Source organism: Salmo trutta, chromosome 20, assembly GCF_901001165.1.
Source record: "Salmo trutta chromosome 20, fSalTru1.1, whole genome shotgun sequence".
Classification (NCBI taxonomy): Eukaryota; Metazoa; Chordata; class Actinopteri; order Salmoniformes; family Salmonidae; genus Salmo; species Salmo trutta.
The window spans coordinates 5,619,900-5,638,566 of NC_042976.1; the positions used below are offsets into that span (position 1 = coordinate 5,619,900).

Sequence of the window (18,667 nt, forward strand, 5' to 3'; positions counted from 1 at the left end):
TGCCATGAATGTACTTTATGCAAAATAAAAGATGTCTAAAAAGAAAGAAAGACAGACAGACAGACAGACAGAAAGAAAGACAGACAGAAAGAAAGAAAGACAGACAGAAAGAAAGAAAGACAGAAAGAAAGAAAGAAAGAAAGAGTACATTAAGAGTCTTTCAGATCCAGGATGAGGGGCTCCTCTGTCCGTCTGTTTAAGAGGGGTACAGATGCAGGTGGGTTCTGTTTCCCATGGTGCATTGCAGGTGTCCGGGTAGTGTCCAGTGTCACCATGGTGATGGTCACACAGCTGTGTGTGTGTGTGTGTGTGTGTGTGTGTGTGTGTGTGTGTGTGTGTGTGTGTGTGTGTGTGTGTGTGTGTGTGTGGAGAACACATGCCCTCAGTGTGCCCAAATGTAAAGACCTAAAGACATTCTCACACACCGACAAAGAAGACAAAAACACAGACAATCAGATAGAAACTAACATAGAAACACTGTCACACTTTGCTATGTCATTAACCTCCCCCATCCCCGCACAGACACCCACACATACAGACACTTACTGTCTCTCTCTCAGACAGACAGCATCTCACCAAGACATCTCAATTGGGAGGAAAATTTGCCCTGCCTTATGATTGAGGACACTCTCTCTTTCACTCTTTATTTTTCTTTCCTGTCTCTCCTGCTGCTCCAACAGCTGTGTCTCCAATGTGTCTCCACTGTGCCCCAATGTGTCCCCAATGTGTCTTCTCTGTGTCTCTTTGACTCCACTGGTGTCTCCTCTGTGTATTTTCTGTGTCTCCTCTATGTCTCAAGTGTTTCTCCGCTGTGTCACTTTGTCTCCACTGTGTCTCATCTGTGTCTCCACTGGCTTCACTGTGTCTCCTCTATGTCTCTTTGTCTCCTCTGTGTCTCTTTGTCTCCTCTGTGTCTCTCTGTCTCAACTGTGTCTCCTTTATGTCTTATCTGTGTCTCCAATGTGTCTCTTTGTCTTCACTGTGTCTCCACTGTGTCTCTTTGTCTCCACTGTGTCCACTGTGTCTCCACTGTGTCTCTTTGTCTCCACTGTGTCTCCAAATGTGTCCTCTGTGCCTCTTTGTCTCCACTGTGTCTCCAGTGTCTCCACTGTCTCCACTGTGTCTCCACTGTGTCTCTACTGTCTCCACTGTGTCTCCACTGTCTCCACTGTGTCTCTTTGTCTCCACTGTGTCTCCTCTGTGTCTTCTCTGTGTCTCAACTGTCTACCCTCTGTCTCCCCTCTGTTTCTTCTCTGTGTATCTTTGTCTTCTATGTCTTCTGTGTCTCCACTGTGTCTCCACTATGTCTCTCTCTGTCTCCACTGTGTCTCCACTATGTCCTCACTGTGTTTCCTCTGTGTCTCTATGTCCCCACTGTGTTTTCACTGTGTCCCCCTGCTACACAGAGGACCCTGTCTTCTCCTCTCTCCACCAATAGCCTTTCAATAGTACACACTACGTCTGTATGGAGACCAGATCTTATTGTACTTGTACACACACACACACACACACGTACACACACACACACACACACACACACACACGTACACACATACACCACTCTTCCTCACACATTGCTAGTAGTTTTAGCTGTGAGCATGTGTATGCGTGTGTGCATTAGTTAAAAAAATGTGTGTGTGTGTGTCTGTCTTTCTCTGTGTGTCTGTCTTTCTCTGTGTGTCTGTCTTTCTGTGTGTGTGTGTGTGTGTGTCTCAGTTGGAGTGTGTGAAGCGATAGAGAAAGCCCTGGGTGTTCTTTATGATATCATTACCCTGAGAAGAGGAGCCTTTCATTGTCACTGGTTGACTGGCTGGCCACTGGGCTCCGATGTAATGGTTGGGGCACATTTGGGATGTGTGTGTGTGTGTGTGTGTGTGTGTGTGTGTGTGTGTGTGTGCGTGTGTGTGTGTGTGTGTGTGTGTGTGTGTGTGTGTGTGTGTGTGTGTGTGTGTGTGTGTGTGTGTGTGTGTGTGTGTGTGTGTGTGTGTGTGCGTGTGTGTGTGCGTGTGTGTGTGCGTGCGTGTGTGTGTGTGTTTGTTTCTCTGCGTGTTTGTGTGTGTGTGTGTGTAAGTGAAAGCCTATCGGGGGTGGGGGGGGCAGTGGTGTTCGCGGTGTTTCACATTGTTTTTACTGTGGAGTTATGCAGACAGATGGCCTGGACACTTGTAGGGCCGTGGCGGAACAGTCCTGCCATTGTCTCGGGACAATGAAATCGAATTGTTGGGTCGGCTCATTACACTGTAGTATCTATAAATCTGTCACTCTTACATGCCCCTGGCGCTCTGTGCTGCGGGTAAACCCTCTATCTTTCTTAGTTCAGTCTGGGATCCATCTAGCGGAACGATGTCAGCCCCCAAGTCAAACAGCAACCTGATAAAAGGACAACAATGACTGCAAGATGGGCCTGCATGGAGTCGGACAGAGTTGGAGTAGGGCTGCAGGATGGGCCTGCATGGAGTCGGACAGAGTTGGAGTAGGGCTGCAGGATGGGCCTGCATGGAGTCGGACAGAGTTGGAGTAGGGCTGCAGGATGGGCCTGCATGGAGTCGGACAGAGTTGGAGTAGGGCTGCAGGATGGGCCTGCATGGAGTCGGACAGAGTTGGAGTAGGGCTGCAGGATGGGCCTGCATGGAGTCGGACAGAGTTGGAGAAGGGCTGCAGGATGGGCCTGCATGGAGTCGGACAGAGTTGGAGTAGGGCTGCAGGATGGGCCTGCATGGAGTCGGACAGAGTTGGAGTAGGGCTGCAGGATGGGCCTGCATGGAGTCGGACAGAGTTGGAGTAGGGCTGCAGGATGGGCCTGCATGGAGTCGGACAGAGTTGGAGTAGGGCTGCAGGATGGGCCTGCATGGAGTCGGACAGAGTTGGAGTAGGGCTGCAGGATGGGCCTGCATGGAGTCAGACAGAGTTAGAGTAGGGCTGCAGGATGGGCCTGCATGGAGTCAGACAGAGTTAGAGTAGAGCGTCCCACTGCCTGTTTAATGGAAGCCTTTATCCTCCAGGCTCAATGAGGGCCTTTCTGTGCTGCAGGCTGGGTAGAGCTGGACTGCGCCGTGTAGAGCTGGGTAGAGCTTGGTAGAGCTGGGCTGGGCTGGGTAGAGCTGGGCTGGGCTGGGTAGAGCTGGGCTGGGTGGAGCTGGGCTGGGTGGAGCTGGGCTGGGTGGAGCTGGGCTGGGTAGAGCTGGGCTGGGTGGAGCTGTCTATAGCTGGGTAGAGCTGGGCTGGGTAGCGTTGGGCTGGGTAGCGTTGGGCTGGGTAGCGTTGGGCTGGATAGAGCTGGGCTGCGCTGGGTAGAACTGGGCTGCGCTGGGTAGAACTGGGCTGAGCTGGGTAGAGCTGGGCTGGGCTGGTCTGGGGTAGGACGGTAGGACGTAGGAGCAGCTTGGGTATCAGACTGTCAGAGAAGGCCTCTTGTCTGTACCAGTGGTTCCCTAAACTGTGGTTGTGGCACTCCCAATAAGTAACACGATGACCTGGTCATCAGCTATATGACCTGGTCATAGAGCTGAAGAATTTAGACTCCCAAGCTAATGTCTAGGCTTTAGCTCAGCATGCTAACACAGTGCTTTGGCTCAGCATGCTAACACAGTGCTTTGGTGTGAAGGAAACCCTGGTTCGAACCCCTTTTAGTGTCTCTAGACAGACAGGTTTCTTCCCACAATGCACCAATGTTCCAGCAATGTTCTGTACTTAGACACTGTCAGTTTGTTCAGTTGAGAGGGCGGAGTTGGGACATTAGGCTTTCTTACGTCCCTGCCTTATCCGCTTGTTGCCCCAATGTATACATCCCTATTACACAAAATTGTAGCTAGCAAGAGGTTATCTCCCTATCCCAGTCTGTTGTCCCCACTTACTTCAAGATGTCCATCTTTGTTGCTGTACCCAAGAAAGCGAAGGTATCTGAACTAAATGACCATCGGCCCGTAACACTCACTTCTGTTATGAAGTGCTTTGAGAGGCTAGTTGAGGATCATATCATCTCCACATTACCTGACACCCTAGACCCACTACAATTTGCATACCGCCTGAATAGATCCACAGATGACAAAATCGCACTGCACACTGCCCTATCCCATCTGGACCGGAGGAATACCTATGTAAGAAGAGTTCAGTCTTAGTTTCATCAGACCAGAGAATCTTGTTTCTCAAGGTCTGAGATTCTTTAGGTGCCTTTTGGCAAACTCCAAGCGGGCTGTCGTGTGCCTTTTTACTGAAGAGTGGTTTCTGTCTGGCCACTCTACCATAAAGGCCTGATTGGTGGAGTGCTACAGAGATGGTTGTCCTTCTGGAAGGTGCTCCCATGTCCACAGCGGAACTCTGGAGCTCTCTCAGAGTGACCATCGGGTTCTTGGTCACCTCCCTGACCAAGGCCCTTCTCCCTGATTGCTCAGTTTTGCCGGGCGGCCAGCTCTAGGAAGAGTCTGGGTGGTTCCAAACTTCTTCCATTTAAGAGTGATGGAGGTCACTGTATTCTTGGAGACCATCAATGCTGCAGATTTGTTTTGGTACACGTCCCCAGATCTGTGCCTCGACACAATCCTGTCTCGAAGCTCTACGGACAATTCCTTCAACCTCATGGCTTGGTTTTTGCTCTGACATGCACTCTCGACTGTGGGACCTTATATAGACAGGTGTGTGACTTTCCAAATCATGTCCAATAAATAGAATTTACCACAGGTGGACTCCAATCAAGTTGTAGAAACATCTCAAGGATGATCAACGGGAACAGGATGCACCTGTGCTCAATTTTGAGTCTCATAGCAAAGATTATGAATACTTATGTAAATTCGGTATATCTGTATTTTTTTACTTTTTTATAAATTTGCCAACATTTCTAAAAACATGTTTTCGCTTTGTCATTATGGGGTACTGTGTGTAGATTGATGAGAATTTTTTTGTTATGCCCTGCTTACCCAAAGTCTTGATTTTGTTGGGAAATTTGTTTGTCTGAAGATGACCTTCCCCCTGAGGCTTGGGCGGTATACCGTATATACCGTATACCAAGGTATTTGGATGTTTTTTTAATACCGTCAATACCGTTGAAACTATTTCTTTGAAGCTTTTCTATACATTTTAATATTTGTATCTACTTTTTTTAAAGTAAATACCTGCAGTCAACTTACACAATGCGGCAGGTAGCCTAGTGGTTAGAGCGTTGGGCCAATAACGGAATGGTTGCAAGATTCACTCCCCAAGCTGACAAGGTAAAAATCTGTCGTTCTGCCCCTGAGCAATGCAGTTAACACACTGTTTCTAGGCCATCATTGTAAATAAGAATTTGTTCTTAACTGACTTGTCTAGTTAAATAAAGGTTAAATAAATACATTTAATAAAAATGCGTTAGGTGAAATGAATAAATATCTTCTGTCACATAATTTTACATTATGAAGTTTATCGAAATTCCCCAGAACAGTTGAGCCAGTCACGTGTTTGTTTTTAAATAGCACAACTGGAGAAAGCGGAAGCAGGTGAGTGTATTGACAAGGGTCGCTTTTTATATTGAAAGTCAACATTGTTTTGTGGTTTCAATAGTGATCAGGGATGGGCAACTATAGGTTTTCCTTCACAGAAAAAATATTAGTCCAACACATTCAGCCTAAAAATAAAGGTGCAACACTATTTGGCTGGCAGCCATACAAGTAGGCTAAATTAGCTTACAATGAAAAAGAAAGGTATTTTTTGCAGTGCTAGCTACAGGTTTTTCTTAAAGTTATTTTAAGCATTTTACCAGAGAAAAGAAAGCTAGGTACTGTAGAAAAGGATGCTCCATATCAGTCAGAGCGCTGTCTGCTGATAGAATGAAGAACAGTAGCTCCACATCAGTCAGAGTGCTGTCTGCTGATAGAATGATGGAGAACAGTAGCTCCACATCAGTCAGAGCGCTGTCTGCTGATAGAATGATGGAGAACAGTAGCTCCACATCAGTCAGAGCGCTGTCTGCTGATATAATGATGGAGAACAGTAGCTCCACATCAGTCAGAGCACTGTCTCTGCTGATAGAATGATGGAGAACAGTAGCTCCACATCAGTCAGAGTGCTGTCTGCTGATAGAATGATGGAGAACAGTAGCTCCACATCAGTCAGAGTGCTGTCTGCTGATAGAATTATGGAGAACAGTAGCTCCACATCAGTCAGAGCGCTGTCTCTGCTGATAGAATGATGGAGAACAGTAGCTCCACATCAGTCAGAGCGCTGTCTCTGCTGATAGAATGATGGAGAACAGTAGCTCCACATCAGTCAGAGTGCTGTCTCTGCTGATAGAATGATGGAGAACAGTAGCTCCACATCAGTCAGAGTGCTGTCTGCTGATAGAATGATGGAGAACAGTAGCTCCACATCAGTCAGAGTGCTGTCTCTGCTGATATAATGATGGAGAACAGTAGCTCCACATCAGAGTGCTGTCTGCTGATAGAATGACGGAGAACAGTAGCTCCACATCAGTCAGAGTGCTGTCTGCTGATAGAATGATGGAGAACAGTAGCTCCACATCAGAGCGCTGTCTGCTGATAGAATGATGGAGAACAGTAGCTCCACATCAGTCAGAGAGCTGTCTGCTGATAGAATGATGGAGAACAGTAGCTCCACATCAGAGTGCTGTCTGCTGATAGAATGATGGAGAACAGTAGCTCCACATCAGTCAGAGAGCTGTCTGCTGATAGAATGATGGAGAACAGTAGCTCCACATCAGTCAGAGCACTGTCTCTGCTGATAGAATGATGGAGAACAGTAGCTCCACATCCGTCAGAGAGCTGTCTGCTGATAGAATGATGGAGAACAGTAGCTCCACATCAGTCAGAGTGCTGTCTGCTGATAGAATGATGGAGAACAGTAGCTCCACATCAGTCAGAGAGCTGTCTGCTGATAGCATGATGGAGAACAGTAGCTCCACATCAGTCAGAGAGCTGTCTGCTGATAGAATGATGGAGAACAGTAGCTCCACATCAGTCACAGCGCTGTCTGCTGATAGAATGATGGAGAACAGTAGCTCCACATCAGTCACAGCGCTGTCTGCTGATAGAATGATGGAGAACAGTAGCTCCACATCAGAGTGCTGTCTGCTGATAGAATGATGGAGAACAGTAGCTCCACATCAGTCAGAGCACTGTCTCTGCTGATAGAATGATGGAGAACAGTAGCTCCACATCAGAGTGCTGTCTGCTGATAGAATGATGGAGAACAGTAGCTCCACATCAGTCAGAGAGCTGTCTGCTGATAGAATGATGGAGAACAGTAGCTCCACATCAGTCAGAGCACTGTCTCTGCTGATAGAATGATGGAGAACAGTAGCTCCACATCCGTCAGAGAGCTGTCTGCTGATAGAATGATGGAGAACAGTAGCTCCACATCAGTCAGAGTGCTGTCTGCTGATAGAATGATGGAGAACAGTAGCTCCACATCAGTCAGAGAGCTGTCTGCTGATAGCATGATGGAGAACAGTAGCTCCACATCAGTCAGAGCACTGTCTCTGCTGATAGAATGATGGAGAACAGTAGCTCCACATCAGTCAGCGTGCTGTCTGCTGATAGAATGATGGAGAACAGTAGCTCCACATCAGTCAGAGAGCTGTCTGCTGATAGAATGATGGAGAACAGTAGCTCCACATCAGAGTGCTGTCTGCTGATAGAATGATGGAGAACAGTAGCTCCACATCAGTCAGAGCACTGTCTCTGCTGATAGAATGATGGAGAACAGTAGCTCCACATCAGTCAGCGTGCTGTCTGCTGATAGAATGATGGAGAACAGTAGCTCCACATCAGTCAGAGAGCTGTCTGCTGATAGAATGATGGAGAACAGTAGCTCCACATCAGTCAGAGAGCTGTCTGCTGATAGAATGATGGAGAACAGTAGCTCCACATCAGTCAGAGCACTGTCTCTGCTGATAGAATGATGGAGAAAAGTAGCTCCACATCAGTCAGCGTGCTGTCTGCTGATAGAATGATGGAGAACAGTAGCTCCACATCAGTCAGAGAGCTGTCTGCTGATAGAATGATGGAGAACAGTAGCTCCACATCAGTCAGAGCACTGTCTCTGCTGATAGAATGATGGAGAACAGTAGCTCCACATCAGTCAGCGTGCTGTCTGCTGATAGAATGATGGAGAACAGTAGCTCCACATCAGTCAGAGTGCTGTCTGCTGATATAATGATGGAGAACAGTAGCTCCACATCAGTCACAGCGCTGTCTGCTGATAGAATGATGGAGAACAGTAGCTCCACATCAGTCAGAGCGCTGTCTGCTGATAGAATGATGGAGAACAGTAGCTCCACATCAGTCAGAGAGCTGTCTGCTGATAGAATGATGGAGAACAGTAGCTCCACATCAGAGTGCTGTCTGCCGATAGAATGATCGAGAACAGTAGCTCCACATCAGTCAGAGCACTGTCTCTGCTGATAGAATGATGGAGAACAGTATCTCCACATCAGTCAGAGAGCTGTCTGCTGATAGAATGATGGAGAACAGCAGCTCCACATCAGTCACAGCACTGTCTTTGCTGATATAATGATGGATAACAGTAGCTCCACATCAGTCAGAGTGCTGTCTCTGCTGATATAATGATGGAGAACAGTAGCTCCACATCAGTCAGAGTGCTGTCTGCTGATAGAATGATGGCGAACAGTAGCTCCACATCAGTCAGAGAGCTGTCTGCTGATAGAATGATGGAGAACAGTAGCTCCACATCAGTCAGAGAGCTGTCTGCTGATAGAATTATGGAGAACAGTAGCTCCACATCAGTCAGAGTGCTGTCTGCTGATAGAATGATGGAGAACAGTAGCTCCACATCAGTCAGAGCACTGTCTCTGCTGATAGAATGATGGAGAACAGTAGCTCCACATCAGTCAGAGCACTGTCTCTGCTGACATAATGATGGAGAACAGTAGCTCCACATCAGTCAGAGTGCTGTCTGCTGATAGAATGATGGAGAACAGTAGCTCCACATCAGTCAGAGTGCTGTCTGCTGATAGAATGATGGCGAACAGTAGCTCCACATCAGTCAGAGAGCTGTCTGCTGATAGAATGATGGAGAACAGTAGCTCCACATCAGTCAGAGAGCTGTCTGCTGATAGAATTATGGAGAACAGTAGCTCCACATCAGTCAGAGCGCTGTCTCTCCTGATAGAATGCCCGTTCGTGAATTCTCATTTGAGTTGAAAAGTGCAACTGAAGCACAAAAGTAGTCTGATGCCGAGCGGTAATGACAATAACACGGAACACAAACCGGTTGCACGCGTGCGCCATCGTATGCCATCCTGCATACATTTATTTTGTCCCCCCCACACACCAAACGCGATCACGACACACAGGTTAAAATATCAAAACAAACTCTGAACCAATTACATGAATTTGGGGACAGGTCGAAAAGCATTAAACATTTATGGCAATTTAGCTAGCTAGCTTGCACTTGCTAGCTAATTTGTCCTATTTAGCTAGCTTGCTGTTGCTCGCGCATGTGACGCGAGTGGTGTAGTCAGGCTATAAGAAGCATTTTAGATCTGCGTTTACAAAACAAAGAGAAAGATATTTCTCATGCTTTGTATCTTTTTTTTTTCCTGCGTGGAAAAACATACAATTCTGCGTTAACGCGACACATTAAGTTTAACTTGCTAGTTATCTAAGTGGCTGAATTAATAAGGTGACCATGCATTATATTGTGTTAGCTTTCTGCCAAGCCCTTTGGATGAGTTATGTGTACAGCTGCCACTGCTATCTTTTGATTTCCTTTCCCATCTTCTCCGAGCTGACACACCCGTTGCCCTAGAGTCTCCAGACTCCACACATGCTGCTGCAGAGCCAGTACTGTTAATTTGCACAATATTTCTCATTCACATTTGCTTGCAAACTCACCAAAAATGTAATTAAGTAGCTCCTACCTATATCCAGTACCTACTCAAGGATTTTTCTTATTTTTTTGTACTATTTTCTACATTTGTCACGTCCTGACCATAGTAAGATGTTATTTTCTATGGTAGAGTAGATCAGGGCGTGACAGGGGGTGTTTTTCTATGTTTTGTAATCTATGTTCATGTTCTAGTTTTGTATTTCTATGTTGGTTTTGTATGGAATGATCTCCAATTAGAGGCAGCTGGTCCTCGTTGTCTCTAATTGGAGATCATACTTAAGTAGGGTGTTTGTCCCACCTGGGTTTGTGGGAGATTAATTTTGAGTTGTGTATGTTTCACCTCTGTGTCACGGTTTGTTGTTTTTGTCTTTCAGTTTATTTATGTATTGCATAGTTTCACAGTGTAAATAAAAATGTGGATCGACACACACACTGCACCTTGGTCCTGTTCTCCTTTCGACAGCCGTGACAACATTGTAGAAGAATAGTGGAGACATCAAAACTATGAAATAACACATATGGAATTTTGTAGTAACCATATTTTATATTTTGATAATTCTTCAAAGTAGCCACCCTTTGCCTTGATGATAGCTTAGTATAATCTTGGTATTATCTCAACCAGCTTCATGAGGTAGTTACCTGGAATGCATTTCAATTGACAAGTGTGCCTTGGGAATTTCTTTCCTTCTTAATAATGCGCTTGAGCCAATCAGTTGTGTTGTGTCAAGGTAGGGTTGATAAACAGAAGATAGCCCCATTTGGTCTACATTATAGCAATAAAAGCTCAAATAAGCAAAGAGAAACAACAGTCCATCATTACTTTAAGACATGAAGGTCAGTCAATCCTGAAAATTACAAGAACTTTGAAAGTTTCTTCAAGTGCAGTCGCAAAAACTATCAAGCGCTATAATGAAACTGGCTCTCATGAGGACCGACACAGGAAAGGAAGACCCAGAGATACCTCTGCTGCAAAGGATAAATTCATTAGAGTTACCAGCCTCAGAAATTGCAGCCCAAATAAATGCTTCACAGAGTTCAAGTAACAGACACATCTCAACATCAACTGTTCAGAGGAGACTGTGTGAATCAGGCCTACATGGTCGAATTGCTGCAAAGAAACCACTACTAATGGACACCAATAATAAGAAGAGACTTGCTTGGGCCAAGAAACTCAAGCAAAGGACATTAGACCGGTGGAAATCTGTCCTTTGGTCTGATGAATCCAAATGTTAGATTTTGGTTTTCAACCCGCCGTGTGTTTGTGAGATGCAGAGTAGGTGAACGGATGATCTCTGCATGTGTGGTTCCCACCGTGAAGCATGGAGGAGGTGTGATGGTGTGGGGGTGCTTTGCTGGTGACACTGTCTGTGATTTATTTAGAATTCAAGGCACACTTAACCAGCATGGCTACCACAGCATTCTGCAGCAATACACCATCCCATATGATTTGCGTTTAGTGGGACTATCATTTGTTTTTCAACAGGACAATGCCCCTAAACACACCTCCAGGCTGTGCAAGGGTTATTTGACGGAAGAAGGAGAGTGATGGTGCTGCATCAGATGACCTGACCTCCACAATCACCTGACCTCAACCCAATTTAGATGGTTTGGGATGAGTTGGACCACGGAGTGAAGGAAAAGCAGCCAACAAGTGCTCAGCATATGTGGGAACTCCTTCAAGACTGTTGGAAAAGCATTCCACCTGAAGCTGGTTGAGAGAATGCCAAGAGTCTGCAATGTTGTCATCAAGGCAACCGGTGCCTACTTTGAAGAACCTAATATATGTATATAGTGATTTGTGTAACACTTTTTTGGTTACTACATGACTTCATATGTGTTATTTCATGGTTTTGATGTCTTTACTATTATTCTACAATGTAGAAAATAGTAAAAATAAAGAAAAACCCTTGAATGAGCAGGTGTGCCCAAACTTTTGACTGGTACTGTATGTCTAACTTTATGAGCCTGTTTTTACAACAAACAAAAAAATATTTGTTTACACTCATTAGCATATTTAGCTAGCATCATCCATAGGAATTGGGAAAGGGAAAGGGGGATACCTAGTGAGTTGTACAACTGAATGTATTCAACTGAAATGTGTCTTCCTCATTTAACCCAAATCCTCTGAATCAGAGGTGCGGGGGGGCTGCCATAATCGATGTCTTCGGCGCCCAGGGAACAGTGGGTTAACTGCCTTGCTCGGGGGCAGAACGAAATGTGCTATTACTTTTGCTAATTTTGTTAGCATTCTGGTAATAGATGCCCAATGTGGCTTTTTTTGCGTTCTTATTTTTTTTATATATATATGTCTGTGCCCCCTTGAATACTTAGCCTGTAATACCGTAAATCCCAGGATGAGATAAGGATGCTATGACGATATGCCCAACTCTACCCCTGAACAATTTTTATTCCCCTTTTCAAAGTTACCAATATAAGCCGTCAGGATTCCCAGGCCTAGTGCTGTTGCTCTAGGTCTGGGATTTCTGAGACTAAACCCTGGTCAGTCACAAAGTGCCCACAAAATGAATTCCAGTTCCTTATTCCTCATCAGTGGAATTAGAAGATTGTGGCTTGTACTGGAGACATAGAGACACCACCAGCTGTAAAGCTCCTCTCTCTCTGTCTCTGTCTCTGTGTCTCTCTCTATCTCTGTGTGTCTCTCTCTGTCTCTGTCTCTGTGTCTCTCTCTGTCGCTGTGTCTCTCTCTGTCTCTGTCTCTGTGTCTGTGTCTCTCTCTGTCTCTGTCTCTGTGTCTCTCTCTGTCTCTGTCTCTGTGTCTCTCTCTGTCTCTGTCTGTGTGTCTCTTTCTGTCTCTGTCTCTGTGTCTCTCTCTGTCTCTGTTTCTGTCTCTCTCTGTCTCTGTCTCTGTGTCTCTCTCTGTCTCTGTCTCTGTCTCTGTGTCTGTCTCTGTCTCTGTGTGTCTCTCTCTGTCTCTGTCTCTGTCTCTGTGTCTGTCTCTGTCTCTGTCTCTGTCTCTGTCTCTGTGTCTCTCTCTGTCTCTGTGTCTCTGTCTCTGTGTGTGTCTCTCTCTCTCTCTCTCTCTCTCTCTCTCTCTCTCTCTCTCTCTCTCTCTCTCTCTCTCTCTCTCTCTCTCTGATTATACATGGAGCAGTAAGCAGTAGGATAATTAGCTGGCTATGCTAATCTCCAGCCATAGATCAGAGTGAAGTGTAACGGCTGTTGTGATTCACACTGGGACAGCTGAACTGTAAGCTTGTAGTCCAACAAGCCTCCCTGGTCAGATACAGTAAACTAGTAAACACACGTCTGCTTCTCTCAGCAGGGGAGAACAAACACCCACAGAGAGAGAGAGAGAGAAAGAGAGAGGGTGAGAGAGGGAGGAATGAAAGGAGGAGAGTGTAGGAGATAAACTGATCATCTTTCTCTCAACCATCACTTTCTCATTCCAGTCTTTCTCTCCCTCTCTGCCGTCCTAATTTCATCTCTCTTGCTCCTCTCTCTTTCAACCAGGTTTCTCTCTTTCTCCCACTCTCTAACTCTCCCCCTCTCTCTCCCTCTGTATCTATCTCCCCTCTCTCACACACTCTCTAACTCTCCCCCCTCTCTGTCCCGTCTTTCTCCCTATCTATATCTCCCCTGTCTCTCTAACTCTCCCTCTGTATCTCTCTCCCCCCTCTCGCTCCCTCTCTATATCTCCCCTCTCTCTCACACTCTCTAACTCTCCCCCCTCTCTCTCCCGTATTTCTCCCTATCTATATCTCCCCTCTCTCTAACTCTCCCCCTCTCTCCCTCTGTATCTCTCTCCCCCCTCTCTCTCCCTCTGTATCTCTCTCCCCCCTCTCTCTCCCCCCTCTCTCTCCCTCTGTATCTCTCTCCCCCCTCTCTCTCCCTCTGTATCTCTCTCCCCCCTCTCGCTCCCTCTCTATATCTCCCCTGTCTCTCCCACTCTCTAACTCTCCCCCCTCTCTATCGCTCTCCCGTCTCTCTCCCTCTCTATATCTCCCCTGTCTCTCCCACTCTCTCTTGCCCCTTTCTCCCTCTCTATGTATCTCCCCCCTCTCTCTCTCCTCTAGTTCGGTAACATTTGGAGGACGTTATCCCTAGGCGCTGAGGAGAGGGCTCTGACAGGCTGGCCCGGGGCGGTGCTGTGTCTCGTCGCTATGCCGAGAGGACAGGACTGGGCTGAGCTCCAGGAAGTGAGGCGTCTCTGGAAGCTGTCAGCGCCAGGCCCGTTTGACAGCATGCAAATGTATGCAAACGAGGGGTCCAGCCAAGCCGCACCTGCACATGCACAGGAAGAGTGACCATACCCTTCTAACAGAGCTCTGATACTCCCTCACCCCCCCCCCTCTCTCTCTCCCCCAACACCTCCGGTACTCTCACTGTCCCCTCATCCCCCACTCTCTCCCCCAACACCTCCTGTCCTCTCACTGTCCCCCTCACCCCCCCTCTCTCTCCCCCAACACCTCCTGTCCTCTCACTGTCCCCCTCATCCCCCCACTCTCCCCCAACACCTCCTGTCCTCTCACTGTCCCCCTCATCCCCCCTCTCTCCCCCAACACCTCCTGTCCTCTCACTGTCCCCCTCACCCCCCCTCTCTCCCCCAACACCTCCTGTCCTCTCACTGTCCCCCTCACCCCCCCTCTCTCCCCCAACACCTCCTGTCCTCTCACTGTCCCCCTCATCCCCCCTCTCTCCCCCAACACCTCCTGTCCTCTCACTGTCCCCCTCATCCCACCTCTCTCCCCCAACACCTCCTGTCCTCTCACTGTCCCCCTCACCCCCCCTCTCTCCCCAACACCTCCTGTCCTCTCACTGTCCCCCTCACCCCCCCTCTCTCCCCCAACACCTCCTGTCCTCTCACTGTCCCCCTCACCCAACACCTCCTGTCCTCTCACTGTCCCCCTCACCCCCCCTCTCTCCCCCAACACCTCCTGTCCTCTCACTGTCCCCCTCATCCCCCCTCTCTCCCCCAACACCTCCTGTCCTCTCACTGTCCCCCTCACCCAACACCTCCGGTCCTCTCACTGTCCCCTTTACCCCCCCTCTCTCTCCCCCAACACCTTAAAAAACTGCTTGAACAATACACTCTGTGAGCCTTTTAAAACCTATCTCTGTCCTGAATTAAAAGGCAGGTTTGATAGGTCTATTGTTGGAGTCATGTTTCATCAGAATGCAGAGCACACCCTTAGCCTCCCTCTCTCTCTCTCTCTCTCTCTCTCTCTCTCACTCTACCTCCTCCTCTCTCTCTCTCTCGGAGGTGCTCCAGCTCTGACCCTGCCGACTGGTTTTGGCATTCCGGCAGGCTGGAGGAGAGTTGGTCCGTGCTGTGCCCCCCTGCTCCCACTCTGTAGCCCCCGGCCCTCCCTGATTTCCGCCTACACCGTCACCGCCTCCGCCCTTGGGCCGGCGTGTCTGGATTTGTGCTGGTCAGCAGAACGGCTGTCTGACAGCTGGGGGGGAGGCTGTCATAATGCCCCAGAAGGACGGGTGCAGGGCGGGGTGGGGTGGAAGTGTAGTGGAGGGGTAGGGAGGATGAACGGTAGGTATGAGAGAAGGAAGAGGAGGAGAAGGTATTGGAGGTGGAGGAAGAGGAGGAGTTATTGGTGGTGGTGGTGGAGGAGGAGGTATTGGTGGAGGAGGAGGAGGAGTTATTGGTGGTGATGGAGGAGGAGTTATTGGTGGTGATGGAGGAGGAGGAGGAGTTATTGGTGGTGGTGGTGGTGGTGGAGGAGGTATTGGTGGGGGTGGAGGAGGAGGAGGTATTGGTGGTGGAGGAGGAGGTATTGGTGGTGGAGGTGGAGGAGGAGTTATTGGTGGTGATGGAGGAGGAGTTATTGGTGGGGGTGGAGGAGGAGGAATTGGTGGTGGTGGTGGTGGAGGAGTTATTGGTGGGGGTGGAGGAGGTGGTATTGGTGGTGGTGGAGAGGGTGGAGGAGGAGGAGGAGGTATTGGTGGTGGTGGAGGAGGAGGTATTGGTGGTGGAGGAGGAGGAGGTATTGGTGATGGAGGTATTGGTGGTAGAGGAGGTGGAGGAGGTGGAGGTATTGGTGGTGGAGGTATTGGTGGGGGTGGAGGAGGAGGTATTGGTGGGGGTGGAGGAGGAGGTATTGGTGGTGGTGGTGGAGGAGGAGGTATTGGTGGTGGAGGGGGAGGAGGAGGTATTGGTGGTGGAGGGGGAGGAGGAGGTGTTGGTGGTGGAGGGGGTGGAGGAGGTATTGGTGGTGGAGGGGGTGGAGGTATTAGTGGTGGAGGAGGAGGAGGTATTGGTGGTGGAGGGGGAGGAGGAGGTATTGGTGGTGGTGGGGGGGGAGGAGGAGGTATTGGTGGTGGTGGTGGTGGAGGAGGTATTGGTGGTGGTGGAGGAGGAGGACGAGGAGGTATTGGTGGTGGAGGGGGAGGAGGAGGAGGAGGTATTGGTGGTGGAGGAGGAGGAGGTATTGGTGGTGGAGGTGGTGGAGGTATTGGTGGTGGAGGAGGAGGAGGAGGTATTGGTGGTGGTGGTGGAGGAGGTATTGGTGGTGGTGAAGGAGGAGGAGGAGGAGGAGGTATTGGTGGTGGTGGTGGTGGAGGGGGTATTGGTGGTTGTGGAGGAGGAGGTGGGGGAGGTATTGGTGGTGGAGGGGGAGGAGGAGGTATTGGTGGTGGAGGAGGAGGAGGTATTGGTGGTAGAGGGGGTGGAGGTATTGGTGGTGGAGGGGGTGGAGGAGGAGGAGGTATTGGTGGTGGTGGAGGAGGTATTGGTGTTGGAGGGGGAGGAGGAGGTATTGGTGGTGGAGGGGGTGGAGGAGGAGGAGGTATTGGTGGTGGAGGGGTGGAGGAGGAGGTGGTATTGGTGGTGGTGGAGGAGGTATTGGTGGTGGAGGGGGAGGAGGAGGAGGTATTAGTGGTGGAGGGGGTGGAGGAGGAGGAGGTATTGGTGGTGGAGGGGGTGGAGGAGGAGGAGGTATTGGTGGTGGAGGGGGTGGAGGAGGAGGAGGTATTGGTGGAGGAGGAGGTATTGGTGGTGGTGGAGGAGGAGGTATTGGTGGTGGAGGGGGTGGAGGAGGTATTGGTGGTGGAGGGGGTGGAGGAGGAGGAGGTATTGATGGTGGAGGGGGTGGTGGAGGAGGAGGTATTGGCGTTGGAGGGGAGGAGGTAGAGGAGGAGGATCTAGAGAGGTTTGCAGTGCGGTGGCTTTGATCCAGACCTTGTACAGGAGTGTTTGTAATTGACGACAATAAACACACACATACACACACACATTCCCTTTGCCCTTGGCTGTGTGGAGTGTGAGAGCAGACGGATAGGTACCGTGGCGAGGGACGATGCTCTCACCTGGGACCTTGTTAGAAGGAAAGGGCACGAGTGTGAGGGTGTCTGTCACTCATACCACCAGGCTAGAACACTGAGGCAGCAGAGTCAATACAGGTTGAATGGATCATACCACCAGGCTAGAACAGGGGGGCAGCAGAGTCAATACAGGCAGAGTGGATCATACCACCAGGCTACAACACTGAGGCAGCAGAGTCAATACAGGCAGAGTGGATCGTACCACCAGGCTAGAACACTGGGGCAGCAGAGTCAATACAGGCAGAGTGGATCGTACCACCAGGCTAGAACACTGGGGCAGCAGAGTCAATACAGGCAGAGTGGATCGTACCACCAGGCTAGAACACTGGGGCAGCAGAGTCAATACAGGCAGAGTGGATCGTCCCACCAGGCTAGAACACTGGGGCAGCAGAGTCAATACAGGCAGAGTGGATCGTACCACCAGGCTAGAACACTGGGGCAGCAGAGTCAATACAGGCAGAGTGGATCGTACCACCAGGCTTTGGGGAAAAAAAACATATGTACAGCATGGTGTTTATATTCAGTATATCAGTGTTTGTTAAATGTTTGTTAAAGTCAAACATTCAAAATATTTTATAATAGAGTTAGACAGATATATATATTTTACAATATAAACATGAACACAATAATTTGTTGTCTGTTTTCTGTGAATACAAACAACACATTGTAGAATGTAAACAAAATATTTACATATTTACTGCACCATAAATAATCCTAAAATATAAACTTATTGCAACTCATTCGTGCATTTAAACTGCGTAGTATGCCTCAATTTGATAATTATCCAAAATTGCAGTTTTCAACAAAAACATTCAGCTTCTGTACTTGATATGAAATGTAAAATATAAAAACAAGATATATATTTTTTGATCTGGTTTGATATTTTCCGTAACTAAGATTCTTTATCTTTTTGGTGGTGGTGGAGGAGAACAGAGTGTTTGGGTATATGAGGGAGGTAGAAGTTGTAAATTGATTTTTTTGATTGATAGCTCCACACACAGCCATTGTTTTCCTGGTGCTTGTGGGGTCTCTTCACTCCCATACAGCAGATGTTTATGGTATTTGCTGAGCACTCTGATCTGAGGGCCTTTTCTCCATTGCTTCTCACTGAGCTACACAGTCTGTACTGTCAGCCAGCATGACCATCTAAACAGGCTTCATGAAGTCACCCAGCATGACCATCCAAACAGGCTTCATGAAGTCACCCAGCATGACCATCTAAACAAGCTTCATGAAGTCACTCAGCATGACCATCTAAACAAGCTTCATGAAGTCACCCAGCATGACCATCTAAACAAGCTTCATGAGGTCACCCAGCATGACCATCTAAACAAGCTTCATGAAGTCACCCAGCATGACCATCTAAACAAGCTTCATGAAGTCACCCAGCATGACCATCTAAACAAGCTTCATGAAGTCACCCAGCATGACCATCTGAACAAGCTTCATGAGGTCATCCAGCATGACCATCTAAACAAGCTTCATGAAGTCACTCAGCATGACCATCTAAACAAGCTTCATGAAGTCACCCAGCATG

General features: G+C 48.3%; 1 pseudogene; it reads right to left on the reverse strand.

The window, feature by feature from the left end:
• Nucleotides 1-2,991: 2,991 nt before the first annotated feature.
• Nucleotides 2,992-18,276, reverse strand: LOC115156270 (basic proline-rich protein-like; annotated as a pseudogene).
• Between the last annotated feature and the right edge of the window lie 391 nt (nt 18,277-18,667).